We start from the raw sequence: 17572 nt of genomic DNA on the forward strand, positions 1-17572 counted from the left end.
GCATAAGCGAGTGGGGTTACAATTGGACACAAGAGTGGCTAAAATTATCGTTGTCCTAGGCCTTGTGTCAGATTACAAGAAAACTAAATAAGTTCCCCAATAATGTCTCTCACCCAATTATCCCAAGTTTAAAACTCTCTTTCGAAACTTTATTGTAGCCAAGTTTAATTTACTTTCAACCTAAACATTATAGATTATTAAAACAAAATTGACTTATCTTGAACTGATCTCATCCAACACAATGGCTTCGACATGCATAGTGTCAAGAGTGAAGTAAAGAAAATACAAATCTACGTACGATCTCAAGTATTTTATAGCCTTGTCAAATTTGATTTATGGCCGATAATAATAATAATAATAACTCCAAGCAGCAAGCACGTAAGATTTTTACGTCGCTAATCTTATACTTGTATATAAATGTAGAAAGTTTGATGTCACACATATATTTCCCCCCATTGTTTTTACAAAATCTGTTGTTATTTCAAATGCGGTTATAATCGTGTCTCATTGACTCAACTACTTTAGTAGAGGACTCCTCAGTCTCACTAATTGTGCAAGGGTCTATAGAGAGAATAGAGACTTGGGTCAGTTAGTTTGAAATATCATTTAACTTGGTAACTTAATAGGTCCATTGATTATACAAAATTTGAAGACTTGAAATTCCATATACTTGAGTATGATGGCTTGGAAAGTATTAAATTTATTAATTTTGTAGGACTTGAATATTATTACTAGAATTTATCATGTCCTTTGAATTTGTTAATTTGCATAGATTTTGTTTTTGTAACTTGTAAAATCCATTAATTCAACTAATATGGTAGCTTTATTGATTATATACTTCTCTCACTGGTTACATAACCAGAAGAGAAATGGAGGAAGTGAGAAGACGTTTTTCAAGTAATATCAAGTAGAAAAAAGATTTCTTCTAAAACAAAAAATATTCTTTGATAACAATAAAAAAAATTGTGGGTCTAGAAAAGTTAGAAGAAAAACTTTTCTTCTACAAAATTTACCAGTTAGAGCCTAATAGATCATATTTTTTTTTATTATATACTATTAACCCTATTAGTGTTGCATAAATTTTAACTTGGCAAGTCTACTGATTTTGTAATCATTGATTCTGCTAATTAATTTCACATATTCCCTTGTACGCACCAAATATGTTATATTTATGCAAATATCTAAAAATTTATAATTTTATATATCAGAAATCACGGCACGCACAAAACAAGTTTTAACGTAAAATAACGCTAACTAATTAGAGTTTGAACCTATAGAGATTTGAGTCGATCAAACTTGAAAAATTCATTTACTCTACTAATTTGGTAACTCCATTGGTTATGTTATTTTGTAGGACTTGAATTTGCTAACTATATTTAAACTTTAATTTGGCAAATCCGCTGATTTTGGAATCCAGTTTCACAATCTCTCACGTGAACTAACAATGGGATATATATATATATATATATAAGCGTCCTACTTTTCCAGTTACCCGAAAAAAATCTAATTTTACTTAGTAAAAATTACGATATCAACGAAACAAAATCCATTTAATTTACTCAATACAAAAGTAATTAATTAATGAGAACTTGAATAATCTTTTCAAAATTTTTGACCGATAATATTAATTCATTCATCAACAACTAAAGAGTCATTTGAATCTATATATAACAATATTTGAGAAGTGTTTTTGCTGACGTGTCGGACTCTCGGCTCTTGTTGAGTCCTTGATTTTACGTAATTACTTAATTACCCTTAATGAAATCTAATTAATTTTGGAAAAATTAAATTGAATTTCGGAATTAACCAGGAAAAAATAATTTTGGAAACAATAAACATGATAATTAACCAAAAAAAAAAAAGGAACAACAAAGTACCAGTTAGGAAGCTTTAATTGAATTCATCGTGTTCTTCGTCGTGTGAATATAATTCTTCTAAACGAAGGCAAAACTTGAAATCCTAACATAAAGCATATATTCATAGCAATAACAGAGATCTAATAATTTAGTGATAGAATTTCACTTGTTGATCTGTCGAAGCAGAATAGTCAAGCTTCTCATAGTATCTTGCCCATGTTATGTCTTTAAGACGTCAATACTATCCTGCACCCTATAATTCTAACCAATGAAAAGAACAAATATTTATTACCTTGGATACAGAGTTGACGAAGAAACCTTGGATAAAAACTCGACGAAGAAACTTGTAAGTGTTAATGTATGATGAAGCTTCCATGAACGTGAATTCGTGATCATAATGAAGAAACGTGTGAATGGAGACGGTTGATGGGTTTTTTTTTTTTTTTTTTTTTTTTTTTTCTTTTTTACCTTTTGTGTAAACAGATCTGTTTCATAATTTATCGGAAAAGGAATTATACCAAAAAAAAAAAATCGGAAAAGGAAAATATTTATTATAATATTGATATATTTAAGATGATAATGTCAAATATCCAAAAATTATTAATCGGAGCATTAATATAAACATAAAAGAATACTATTCTAACCTTACTCAAATTAATAAGATTTAGATATCCGAAATTAATCGTAAACGGCTATTAATTGTTAAAATAATTAAAATAAAGATCAAACGTACTGAAATAGATGAAATTTTTGGTATGATCGTCGTGTTCGTCGTCGTTTCAATCTAAATATTTGGAAAAAAAACAAACAAAAAAAATAATATGTAGATCAATGAAAGAGAACCCACCAATTTAGAAACGGTTATCACGCCATCGTATTGTTCGTTGGATGATTATAAGTCTAATCTGGAGATTGACTTGAACCCTGACAAAAACATATATTCATAGCATAAAATCGTAAATAGAAGGTAGAAGACCACCTATTAATCGGTTGTAACCTTGTGCAAACTCGATTTAATTTTGACGAATGAAATGTTGGTGTGGTGTCAAAACTTTCTTGGGGAGACTCGAAGATGAGAGAGCTGAAGTCAGAGATAGGCAGAGAGGTTTACATGTGAATTAAGGTATGGAGTGCTAACGTGAACATGAACGTGAACGGCGGTGATTTTTGCACATAATAGCAATTAGATCGAGTTTTGGAAAAAAATATGGATCAGCGTGACATGACGCATATGGATACCATGCATGTCTATCTATTGTAATTCAAAAATTATATTATTGTTCCGCCTTATTTTTGAAACAGAAAGAAATTTTCCCTTAAATTTTAATATATTTTATAAGATAGTATCAGATATAGTAGTAAATCTAAAATAGTTGTTATTATTCCATATTTTTACGGAAAAAAGTAAATATTATTTTAAATAAACATGGATAACAATGAATAAGTGGCAGTTTTACAAATATTTATTATTATGATAGTGATTTGCTTATTAAAATATGTAAATTTTCTTTTCTTTTTTTGTATTTATCGTCGAAAAATTTAGAAACCCTAAATCATGCACCGCCTCCTATTCAATATAAATACCTTGCTCATGGTATTCAATTTCAGATCATAACTAACCCTTGTTTTTTTTGTTCTTTTTTTTCAAACTTTTTTTTGCTTCTACCTAATTTTAATTTTTCTTTTTATTGTAGGGTGGATGTATGGAGGGGACGATGTGAACTGGTGTATGGAAAATTTGGACCTAATTCAATGAATAAACAGGTGATCTTATAGTTTATATGTACAAATTTGATTTTTTTTTTTTTTGTATTTATGGTTTCACTATTTTCACCACTAATCAATTTTTATAATCAAAAAGTTTGGTTTCAACTTTTGAGAAGGTAATCATCGATGGTTTGGTATGTTTCTTTTTGTTGTAAAAAGATGAGGTACCTCCCGATTTTGTTGAGGTACATGTTCTTATTATTTTCAAATATGTCTTTTTCAGAAGAAACACTCAACTTTTGATAACACAGTTGCCACAAAGTCAGAAAGATGACTTATTTCAGGGATGAATCTTCAGAGGAGGCTAATTTTTGTCGTTAATACAATTTAAGTATTCCTCTCTTTAGATTAGGGATAACAAACTTGGCTGTTAAATTCAAGAATTCTTCGTTGCCAATCTCTCTCCCCAAACTAAAATATTACATATATGGAAGTAGTAACTTAAAGTTTTTGGTATCGAGGTCATTCTAAGGCACTGAGATTCGGACTTTGGTATGTATAGGATTCGTTTTCCATGCACTAAGATTTAATTATTGTTTAATTTATTGGTTTTTAGGTTTCTTTCCATGCTCTGATGCGTTTTCGGGTGTGCCAATGGAAGCTTGCATCACTCTTTACTCCAATCGTAAGTATGCTCTGCATTAGCTTCTTCTGTTCCATTGGTTATTATGGGTTTTGACTTTTGAGAAATATACAACAATTTAAAACCAGGTTTTGTTGTTGATTGGTTCGGTTTGTATACCATATTTTGCTAAATACATATGACCATAAATAAGACCAAAGGAGCTGGGTTAGCTCCTTTGCCAGCTAGGTTGACTTCGTCTCCTCCCCGTCTTGCGGATTTCCGTTATTCAACGAGTATATTTGAGAAGTATACGGTACTAAAACCACAACCATTGATCTTAGCTTGATCGGTTCTTCCCTAGGATTTATACATAAAAGTAAATTGTTTTGTTTAATAATTTTCCATTGCATGAACTTTCGAGACAACAAGTGGACAGGAGTGTAATGTCATCAAAAGTCAAATCAAACACTGTGAGGAACATAATAGACAACGTTGGCTTCTTTCGCAGCTGCTCAACGTTGTCTCTCCCGATGGTCCCAACACTCTCTTCTTCTTTTTTTGTCAACATTCAAACGTTGTTTAAAATAAATAAAAATGTTTCACCTTAATCATCTTTCTAGATCTTTAAATGCCTAAAACTTCAACTTAATCAGTCAGCAATCCGTCACGTTAATGATTTTGAAAGGAAGACTTTTGTTTTGTTTCGGTTAGTTTTGTTTGTTTAGTATTTTAATCACAAGATAACTCTAATTTCCCATTAGAGTTGTGTTAATTGTGTTGATTATGATTTGGCGTTCCAATTCTGATATTATTTTTATGTTGTAAATCTTAAACTGTTACGTTATTGTTCTATCTTCCTATGTGAGAAAAAAGTAAAATGTTTTAAAATTTTGACATGGATAATAATATAATTGTAAATCTATAATAATTATATTATCATTTTATTTATATTTTTCAAAAAGAAATATATTTATCTTAATAGATTTAATATGATAATGTCAAATATAGTTATAAATCTATAAGAGTTATGTTATTATTCCATCCTTTTATGAGAAAAAAGCAGATATTCTCTTAAACTTTTAAATTAACGTGGATAATAATAAATAAATGATAATTTTACTAACATGATAATGATTCGGTTTTAATCTTACCAAAAAACAAATAATGATTCTGTTTTAAAAATATATAAATTTACTTTGTTTAGTTGTAGATATTGTCATATAAAAAATTCTTAGATCCTCCACTGCCTTAATTTTATGTAAATACCTTGCTTGATATTTAATTTTGATTTGATATCATAACTAATCCTTGCTTTTTTTTTCGGCACTAACCATTGAATTTTTTATACTGCCATTTAATTCTTGCATAAAAAATAATAATTAATAGTAGTGTTTATTATGAATGCAGGTTTGTTTTCCATAAAAACTAGATTGGATTTATGGAAGCACGTCATTGTTTCCAGTGCGAGGAAACAAATGTCGTATCACTGCTGTTGTGGCTCTTTAGTACTTTCGTTTCTGTTTATGGCTTTGCTTCGGTTGTATGGTTAGTCATCAATCATTGATCTTCTCATTGTTTGAATATTGTTGCATAGGAAAAATCTTCCTTTTTTATGAATCTTTCAAAAGTTGGGTCCATGCTATTCTCAGTGATTGATTACGTTTATTGAATATTTGTGTGCTTCCTCTGCTGATATTCTAATTCATGCTTTATTCGTCGTCTTTGATACACTCTGATTAACCATTGTGGACCTCTAGAGTCTAATTTGCAATATTAATGCAAGTCTCTTTAACTTACGGATTATGAAGAGCATCCTAAGATCGTTTAATTTGATTCAGGCTTTATGTGGCTAATGTTTGGTCTTGGATGTGAATTAGTCTATCATGTTTCTTGGAAGGTAGGAAGCAATCTTGATGTTTACCAAAATCCAATGTGCTCTTTTGTAGCTCAGTTTTGAAATATGTACTAATTATTGTAGAGGGAACCCAAAACAAAGAGACCATATGTATGATTTTATATGCGAAGAGAAGCTCCGAATTTGAAATCGTCTCCACTCCGGTGATATGTGGCCATGGTGTGAAGGAGTCTGGAGCCATGGTTATTTCAGATTCGGACATAACCGTAATTGTTAAACTAATAAAAATAAGATCAAACGTACCGGATTGATGAGAATTTTTGGTGTTCTTCGTCATGTTCTTCGTCGTATGGATCTAACAAAACAAAAAAAAAATGTATACCCCAGAATTTTTTTTGTTTGTTAATAGAGAGACCCACCAATTTTGTAGCGTTGATTGTGACATCGATTTGTTTGTCGGATGAATATAAGTCTCTAATCGGGAGACTGAAGTTGAACCCTAACAAAAACATATATTCATAGCATAAAATTCATAAATAAAAGGTAGAGCATCACATAGCTTTTTCTTCAAAGCCAACACATCTCTCTTTGTAGCCGAATTACTCTCCAGTTTGGTATATACTCAAATTTTCCAATGACTTCCTTCTCGAACCTGGAGCGTTTTTGCTTTGCCGGATATTTTTAGGATATGGCTCTTATGTATCTCTTGTGAGTCACTTGATATGTTGTTTAGGTAAAACTTTTGGTTTGAAAGAGAATGATCTACGACAAGCATAATCGGTTATTTGTTATATATGTGGCCATGTTCATATTGCTTTCTCCACAAGCAATTTTCCAGTTTTGTAGCATTCGATATATAAATTTAAAAGCTTCAATACGTTGTATACATGTGTATGTATGTACATATATGAATTATTCTCAGTTGCACATAGTGGTTTCTAAGGGATAGATACTTGCTCTCTGTAACCCTCTCATTTTTAGTACCTATCTTCAGTGTTTACTTTGCTAAGAGCTTCTTGATAGGCATACATCTTTGCAATCTCAGATCAATATACTACAAATACATATACGATACAGTTAAGAAAATGATATTTCTCTTACAACTTTTTATATGGGTTTTATAAACAAGAGATCAACTGAAGGGTTACGCAGCGACCAATGGCGAAGGTAGAGACAAAGATACTACAATCGGGACGATAAATATGACACGATATATACAAAGGAGATGCCTGTTTCTATACCATTGAAATTTTACGTACATAACTACTTCAAAGAGCAAGATGACTTACTTGATAGGTAAGAGATATGGTAAGAGATTATATTTTTCAATTATTTGTTTCCAACTACGAAAAACTCCAGTGACATACAATCTAAAAGCATGAATATGTCATAAAATCAAGAATACAACAAAAACCAGGAAGATGGGCCCAAATTAAAGTCCGAAACTGGACGTGGGGAACCCACGGACAGTGGCGGTCGGAGCGTTACAAATATGAAAGAAACGAGGAAGCGTGAATATGTCATAAAACCAAGAGTACTACAAAACCAAGAAGATGTGCTCAAAGAACGAAACTGGACGTGGGAACCCACAGACAGTGGCGGTCGTGGCATTACAAATATGAAAGAAACGAGTAAGCATGAATATGTCATAAAATCAAGAGTACGACAAAACAAAGAAGATGGACCTAAAGACCGAAACTGGACGTGGGGAGCCCACGGACAGTGGCGGTCGGGGCGTTGCTAATATGAAAGAAACGAGTAAGCATGAATATGTCATAAAATCGAGAGCACGACAAAACAAAGAAGATGGGCCTAAAGACCGAGACTGGACGTGGGAACCCATGGACAGTGGCGGTCGGGGCGTTGCTAATATATTGTTGGTTTAAATATATAGATTTTTTATATTTAATTCTATTATATATATCAAGATATAAACACTAATAATTGTTTGTGATTCAAAAACACTATTAATTGTTGATTACTAATAATATATATCAAAAGTTATAGCGTTTTACCATAATTTTATATTAATGTCGTTATAAAAATTAGACTCTTGACAAAATTAATTCAATAAATATCCCTAACTTGATAACCCTAAATATTAATTATTAATTTTGGTCTTAATCAACATACAACCCCGCGCTGGGCGCGGGGACCTCCCCTAGTTAGTTCGTATATTAAAATTATTATATATGAATGAACTAAATTTTTTTTTTGAATATGCTATTATAAAATTTATCTGTAAGAACTACTACTAAATAGCTAGGTTACTTGACTATATATGTAATACATTAGCCACGTACACCTTAGTTGCTTTAGATCATTTTTCGTAGTTCCTTATCTAGCTCTAGAGAACTCTTAACAAGGGTATAGGGGGCTCGGGGGAAAGGGATCGACGAAATCTGACAAGAAGTATTTCACGCGATCTTTCGGCCTCTAATTCTTTTGAATGTACAATCTATCGTAGAACCATGGGAAAACGCGATACAGCGCGTTTCTGTGAAATCAAACCTAGGGTGCTTTCTTGTTGTTTTGTTTTGTGATGTCTAGTGTTTTTGGTTGTTTTAAATCCTCTTTTTTCTTAGTTTTCATTGCTTTGCATTCATATTTTGCCATATAGTGTTGCATTTGCATTTGCATTTGGTTTTCTTAGGTACATGAGTGGAGCTTGGAGTTTTGGGAATAAATAGAGCAAAAAGGAAGGTAAAAGAAGGCAAAATGGGTAATGAAGGTCAAAGAGGGATCAAGAGGTGAAAGGAGATGTCAAGATATAGTGAAGAAAGATGATTGAAGAAGAGAAGAGGAAGCAATAGACCATCTGGTTGATTCCCTGGTCGATTGATATGGATCAGAGATACGGACAAGACAACGATCGATCAAGCAATCGACTGATTGCCTCAGGACAAACCAATCGACCAACTGGTCGATTCCATGGTCGATTGACATAGATCAGGGCTACAGACAACACTTCAATCGATCACTTGATCGATCGATTGCTCTACCCAATAGACCAAGTGGTCGATTGAGTGGTCGATTGGATGCCTAAACCGGATTAAAACCTGGTTTGTTCCGGGTTGACCCGGTTTGTTTTTCCCTTTTCTATATATATATATTCTTAACCTAGTTCTCTTAAGGTTTATTTCTAAGTTTTTGTATGAATCTTTGGTTTTGTTGAGTTTTGAATCCAAATTTCTCTTTTAATCTCTTATCTACTTTCTCTAATTATGATTTCACAAAGATCAAACTTATTGCTCTGTGTAATCATGATCATGAGTGAGTAGTCATTTAGAGTTCTTGGGTTGAGGTAGATTAGGATGATTTAGATGTCGGGTTTTGGAGTTTAGGGCTAGATTACTTAAGATCCTTACTTATTGGTTGTTTATAAAGGTAGATTAGCCTTGATCATGTTGATTTAGACTTTAGAAATTTCATGCCCGGAAGGTGTTCGATGACATTCCCGAACCAAAACCTTTAAGTGCTTTACATTCCTTACCTTTGGAAATTGTTGACTAGGGTGTTAAGTGGCTAGAGAGACTTGTTTATAATGCTTGTTAGTCAATTGATTGCCTTTGGAAGAAGTTGATGATTAATTGATTAGTAAATGGACTAATGTCATGGAAATGTGTTAGGGTTGCTTAGTGTTCTATGGCCTAGGGATCATTGCTTATTAGAAGTTGTATGAAGCTCCATAATCTACTTCTTTATCATTCCTAATCAATTCCCTTTAACCCGAGAATTTGCTTTTAGTTATCGCCTAATAGCTTGTTATTTTTCCGCTTTGTCTTTTGAAACTTGTTAGTCTTTTGTATTTTACTTTCATTTGTCTTGTTTTGCATTATTTGATTGTTATTTACTTCGTTAGTCAAGTTTACAAAACTCAATCATCTTATTAGCCTAGATTAAGCAATCTCGTGCAATCCTTTTGTGTTGATTAATTGCAAATAGAGGTTCGATATTTAATTGAGTAAAGTACTACATCAATTTGGCGCCGTTGCCAATTTGCAATTGAAAATTAGCCATTAGGATTTTGTTTTGTTGCTTGAGACTAGGTATTTTCTTTATGTTATTTCTTAACCTTCTTGTATTGGTGTTTTGATCTTTTTCTTGCTAAGGTGTATGCATTTGAGGAGTCACGGTCAAGAACATTTGGTTGAGCGGGTTGACGACATAGGACAGTTTGAGAGAGAGAATTCGCGGGCAAGACGAGAAAGGGAACGCATCGAACATCTAGCACGGTTAAGAATAGATCAACAACCTCCACCAGTTGTTGATGGAGATCACGGTCATAATGGAAATGACCAACATAACGGTGTGCAAGTTCCTCGCCATGCACCACGAGTTCTTCATCCAATTGGAGCATTTGATGCGCCGAACATACATGAAAATAGGAACGGTATTCGCGCTCCTCCGATTGAGAACAACAACTTTGAGATTAAGTCAAGCCTCATCAACATGGTTCAAGGCTCTAAGTTTAATGGTTTGTCAATGGAGGATCCCTTAGATCATCTAGACTAATTTGATATGTTGTGTAGCACGGTGAAGTTAAATGGCATCTTGGAAGATGCATTCAAACTTAGACTCTTCCCATTTCTCTTGGAGATCGAGCTCGTATTTGGGAGAAGAATTTACTTCAAGGCTCTATTACCTCTTGGGATCAATGCAAAAGACCCTTCCTCTCAAAGGTTTCCTCCACAAAAAGAACGGCAAGGTTGAGAAATGAGATATCTAGCTTCACTCAAAAGAGCAATGAAAGTTTTTGTGAAGCTTGGGAAAGGTTCAAGGGATACAAAATGCAATGTCCTCACCATGGTTTTACTAATGAGTCTCTACTAAGCACCTTGTATAGAGGAGTTCTCCCTAAATTTTGGATGTTGTTAGACACGGCGAGTAATGGAAAATTCTTGGGCCAAGATGTTGAGGATGGTATGTCTTTGGTAGAGAATCTAGCTCAAAGTGATGGTAACTATTGTGAAGATTATGACCGCACTTCAAGGGAACGTAATGAGATGAGTGATCTACACCGTAAAGAAATCAAAGCTTTGAATGACAACATGGACAAGATGATTCTTGCTAATCAAAAACCGGTCCACTTCGTATCCAAGTGTGATGTCTACCAAGGCTATCAAGAAAACATGGAAGGTTGTGTTGAGGGACAAGAAGAAGTCAATTATGTTGGAGGACAAGGCTACAACAGGTTCAACCCCAACTATAGAAACCATCCAAACCTCTCTTATCGAAGCACTAATGTGGAGAACCCACAAGATCAAACCTACCCACCCTTAAAACTTCCCGGTTTTACCCAACTATCAACCAAAACCTCAAGAGAATTACCAACCAAAACCTCAAGCCTACCACCAAAACCAAAATCAAGGGAGTTCATCGAATCCTCTACCTCAAGTGGATGATACAAACGTTCTTCTTAGACAACTTCTAGATGGGCAAGGAAGAGCGTTTGAATGACATGTATGGTGAGCTCAATGCCAAAATAGAGCGTTTGAATGCCCATGTTTATAATCAATCATCATCCACTTCCAAGCGTCCAATAGGAACTTTATCGCGTAAACCGGAACCAAATCCCAAAATATCAATGCCATAACGCTTAGAAGTGGTAAAGAATTGCCTAGTGAATAGCTCAATAGGGACATTGAGCCTAAAGAAGGGGAGGTTGTGATTGAGATTGAAGAGGATGAAGTATTGAATGAGAAAGTTTATGAACAAGAGGTTGATGTTGAAGAGCTTGTTGTTGATAAAAGAAAGGGTAAAGTGGTTGAAGATTCTAAAGAAGACAAGGTCCAAGAGGGAAGCACCAAAAAGGGTGAGAATTTTGCTAAGAAGGAGACTCTCTTTGTGCCTCCACCTTATGAACCAAAGTTACCATTTCCGGGCCGTTTTAAGAAGCAACAATTGGAGAAGTATAAAGCAATGTTTGATGAGCAAATGAAAGAAGTTATTATCACAATGCGTATCATAGATGCATTCTTGTTAAACCCGACTTACAACAAGTTCTTTAAAGATGCAGTGTTAGAGAAGAAGAAAACATTGCAATGTATGGTTCTCTTGACTCATGAATGTAGTGCTATCATCCAAAACAAGATAGTAGCAAAAAAGCTTGATGATCCGGGTAGCTTCACACTTCCATTCGCTCTTGGTCCTCTATCTTTTGGATATTACTTATGTGATCTCGGTGCTAGTGTGAGCTTGATGCCTCTTTCAGTTGCCAAACGGTTAGGCTTCACAAGATACAAGGATTGTAGAATCTAACTTGTCCTTGTGGACCGCTCTAATAGAACTCCGGTTGGTTTGCTTGAGGATCTTCCCGTGATGATTGGTCATTTTGAGATACCAACTGACTTTGTAGTCCTTGAGATGGATGAAGAACAAAAAAATCCACTTATTTTGGGACGCCCATTTTTGAGAACCGCGGGAGCAATGATTGATGTGCGAAGAGGAAGAATTAATTTGAACTTGGGTAAAGAGGTCTTAACCTTTGATATCAACAAGGGGATGAAGAAGCTTACCATTGAGGGTCAATTATTCTGCATTGAAGAGATGGGAGCTTTAGCGGATGAGCTTTTGGAAGAACTCGCCTTAGAAGACTCGCTCCAAAGCACTTTGACGGCTAAACAAGGAGAGTTTGGTTTGCTAGAAAGTTATAGTGAAGGCTATGAAAAGATACTTGATTCTCACAAGCCTTCTAATGAAGATGAAACCTTCCTTGAGTTGAAAGAGGCTAGTCATGTGATAAACATTATTGAGGTTGAAGAAGTGACAAACGAAGAGGAAGCTAGCAATGGTAAGTCTAGCATTGATGGAGATTGGAGTGAACTCAAGGCTCCAAAAGTAGAACTCAAACCTCTACCAAAAGGGCTAAGGTACGTTTTCTTGGGAACAAACTCTACTTATCCGATGATAATAAATGAAGAGCTTAATGACTTAGAGACCGCCAGCCTTTTAGGTGAATTGAGAAAATATAGAAAGGCTATAGGTTATTTTTTAGATGATATAAGAGGAATTTCGGAAGCCTTATGTGTCCATAGAATCCACCTTGATAATGAATCAATGACATCCGTAGAACATCAACGACGGTTAAATCACAACCTAAGAGATGTTGTATGGAAGGAGATTCTTAAGTTATTGGACGCGGAATAATCTATCCAATTTTAGATAGTACTTGGGTCTCACCGGTCCATGTAATCCCGAAAAAGGGTGGTGTTACAATAGTCAAGAATGAAAATGATGAGTTAATCTCGACAAGGACTATCACGGACCATAGAATGTGTATAGATTATCATAAATTAAATGCCAACTCTAGAAAAGACCATTTTCTTCTACCATTTATTGATCAAATGCTAGAAATGTTATCTAATCACACCGACTATTGTTTTCTAGATGGATATTCGGGATTCTTTCAAACCCCAATTCATCTAAATAACCAAGAGAAAACAACTTTCACATGCCCCTATGGCACATTTGCCTATAGAAGAATACCATTTGGTTTGTGTAATGCACCTGTTACTTTTCAAAGATGCATGATACCTTTATTCTCGGATCTAACTGAAAATGTGGTTGAAGTGTTTATGGATAACTTCTCCGTCTATGGAGATTCTTTTTCTTCTTGTCATTCTAATTTGTGTAGGGTCTTGAAGCGTTGTGAGGAGACTAACCTTGTGTTGAATTGGGAGAAGGGCCACCTCATAGTTCAAGATGGGATAGTGTTGGGTCACAAGATCTCCGAGAATGGTATAGAAGTGATAGAGCTAAGATTGATGTAATGACCAATCTAGCACCACCAAATTCGGTTAAGGGGATTAGAAGTTTCTTAGGCCATGCCGGTTTCTATAGAGGATTCATCAATGATTTCTCTAAGATAGCAAGACCATTCACAAGTCTATTGTGTAAGGAAGTTGCTTTTGTGTTTGATGAAGAATGTCTAGAAGCTTTCGAAAAGATAAAGAGAGAGTTGGTTAGCGCCCCGATTGTGCAAGCACCGGATTGGACCTTACCATTTGAGATCATGTGCGATGCTAGTGATTATGCGGTTGGAGCGGTTCTTGGCCAACGAAAGGATAAGAAGCTTCATGTTATCTACTATGCAAGTAGGACTCTTGATGATGCACAAGTTAAGTATGCCACCACCGAGAAAGAGCTCCTTGCTATAGTGTTTGCATTTGAGAAGTTTAGATCATATTTGGTTGGATCTAAAGTAATAGTATATACGGATCATGCGACATTAAGACATCTATTGGCAAAGAAGGATGCAAAATCGAGACTTTTGAGATGGATTTTGTTCCTTTAAGAATTTGACTTGGAGATTAAAGACAAGAAAGGGATTAAAAATGGTGTAGCGGATCATCTTTCTCGGTTGAAGATTGAAAACGATATACCAATAGATGACTCTCTTCCCGAGGAGCAATTATTAGCATTTTGAGTTTTGGATGCAAGTCAAAACACCTACATGAAGCTTGAGGGAATCAAGGCGTTGAAAGAAGATACTCCATGGTATGCGGATTATGTTAACTATTTGGCGTGTGGTAAAGAACCCCCGAATTTGACAAGCTATAATAAGAGAAATTTTTTCAAGGATATAAACTATTTTTATTGGGATGAGCCTTACCTTTACACTCTTTCTAAGGATAAGGTCTATATGAGGTGTGTCTTGGAAGACGAAGTTGAAGGGAATTTAGTACATTGCCACGGTTCAAGCTATGGAGGTCACTTTGCTACTTTCAAGACGGTCTCCAAGGTTCTACAAGCGGGTTTATGGTGGCCCACAATGTTCAAATACGCGCAAGGGTTTATCTCGAAGTGTGACTCATGCCAACGAAAGGGTAATATTAGTAGGCGGAACGAGATGCCGCAAAATCCAATCTTATAAGTGGAGGTCTTTGATGTATGGGGAATAGATTTCATGGGACCATTTCCCTCTTCATATGAGAACAAGTATATCCTAGTTGTGGTAGACTATGTATAAAAATGGGTCGAAGCCATTGCGAGTCCTACAAATGATGCAAGGGTTGTGCTAAAATTATTTAAGACCATCATTTTCCCAAGGTTTGGTGTTCCTAGAGTAGTCATAAGTGATGCAAGGAAGCATTTCATCAACAAAGTCTTTGAAAGTTTACTTAAGAGGCACAAAGTGAAACATAAAGTTGCTACGCCTTATCATCTGCAAATAAGTGGTCAAGTTGAGATTTCAAACCAGGAAATCAAAGCTATTCTAGAGAAGACGGTTGGGACTACAAGAAAAGATTGGTCGACAAAGCTTGATGATGCGTTGTGGGCATATAGAATCGCTTTTTAGACTCCAATTGGTACTACTCCGTTCAACCTTCTCTATGGAAAATCGTGTCACTTGCCGGTTGAACTCGAGTATAAGGCTATAAGGGCGGTAAAGCTTTTGAATTTCGATATCAAAACTGCCGAGGAAAATCGGTTGATTCAATTGAATGACCTTGATGAGATCCGCCTTGAAGCTTATGAGAACTCCAAAATATACAAAGAGCGGACTAAGGCATTTTACGACAAAAGAATCATTCCAAGAGATTTCAAAGTAGGTGATCAAGTGTTGTTGTTCAATTCTCGTTTGCGACTAGTCCCGGGAAAGCTCAAGTCTCGTTGGTCATGTCCATTCAAGATTAAAGAAGTGAGACCCTATGGAGCTTTGGTGCTATGGAACAAGGTTGGAGGAGAGTTTGTGGTGAATGGTCAACACGTGAAGCCTTACATGGCAAATGATAACATTGAGGAAGGAACCACGGTTTCTCTCTCGGAACCTCAATCCGTTTAAATGGAGTTGAAATGTCAAGCTTAGTGACTTTAAACAAGCGCACTTAGGAGGCAATCCCATGGTATCCTTGTATATATTTCTTCTTGAATTTGCTTTAATTTATGTGTTTTCTGTGCGTTTTTAGTTTGATGAAGTTTCAATGACGTTTGTGGAGAGTGTCAAATCAAGATGGGCAAGCAAAACCATTTCTGGGCAAGGGAATCGACCACATGGTCGATTGAACGGTTGATTCATACACACCAGTGAATCCGTCAGATTTTCAATAGAGGACTCAATCGAGCATTCAATCGACTGGTTGCCAGCCCAGGTAAGTCAACTCTTGACTTTTCCGGTTTACTAAAACTAAACCAAAATTTGTCTGGTTTAGCCCATAAACTAGAACACTCTTCCTTCTTCTTCTTCTTTCTTTCACGATTCTCTTCTTCTTCCCTTTTTCAAACACACAACTCTTTATTCTTTCTTGTTTTTAGTAATTCAAAGCTCTAGTTCATTTTTTTTTCTGCATAGAATCCGATTTTAGCATCTTCATTCTTGGATTCACAAGGTAACATCTTCTACTCTCAACTTTTTATGATTTTTCCATGGCTTGCAAAATTTTGAATTTTGAATGTCTAGGTTGATTTAGTGCTTGATTTACATGTTTTTGTGCTAGTTTTAAACTTTTTACACCTTGGGTAATGATTTTTGGTGCTTATTTTGCATGTTTGGTTGAGAGAATTAGAATTTTGATGTCTTAGGGTTCATGTGTGAAAAAAGTGACGAAAATTGCAAAATTAGTTAGAATTTGGGGCTTTTAATCTCTCTGTCTTGCTCTTGCGATGCTTTAGACATTAGTTTACTTAATGGTTGGATCCCAATTCATTCATAGGGTAGTTTGCAATTTTTCAACAAAATTGAGTCTCTTGAATATTTTTGAGAAAGTGAACGTATGTTTGAAATTAATTGTTCTCTTGATTATTTTGGTTGTTGTTGGGGGTAGACATTGGTAGTGACACCTTCATTACGTCTCACTAAAAAAATTTAGTAGCAATGTGAGACTTGTTCAATATAGTTTTCTATGATTCTTCGCTTGTTACTTACTTGGTTTTGATGCTTCTTATTGGCACAATGGCGGGAGGCACAAGAGCAAACCACAAACATTCCAAGACAATGATCACAAGTGAAACGCAAAGTGCACCTATTGCTCAATGGACTACGGAAGAGAAGAAAGCTCACAAAGTCATCTCTCCACATTCTTCATTTCCAACTCGATTTGCAAATTGCGAGATCCTAGAGAAGATGGGTTTGCTCGAGACTATTGAAGAGTTTTTCAGTAAGATGGGACTTAGCGCTTTCACCTATATGGATCACCCTACATTCGATGAGCCTACAATTGATTTCTTTAGCACCATGGAGTACACGTTTAAGAACCCAAAGATGCCAATCGCGATAGAGGGAATCATCAATTTCAAGGTCAAACGAAGGCTTACTCCATATCAATTCCTGACCTTTGTGAAGCCTATGGATTTGAGAACAAAAACAAAATCAGCTTCCCAAAGTTTAAAGGAATCCACTTCCTTTGGGACGTGCTAGCAAGCGGAAAATTCGTTAGTAACGCAAGTATAACGAGTGTCTGCCATCCGGTAATTTGTTACGCCTTGAAGCTTATCGCACATGCTCTCTTTGGGAGAGGTGAAACGAGTTCTACTACGGTTTCCGATATATGTTTCATCTTTCAAGGCGTTAAAGATTTGTTGGTAAGG

This window comes from Arabidopsis lyrata, assembly GCF_000004255.2.
Source record: "Arabidopsis lyrata subsp. lyrata unplaced genomic scaffold ARALYscaffold_1, whole genome shotgun sequence".
NCBI classification, from domain to species: Eukaryota; Viridiplantae; Streptophyta; class Magnoliopsida; order Brassicales; family Brassicaceae; genus Arabidopsis; species Arabidopsis lyrata.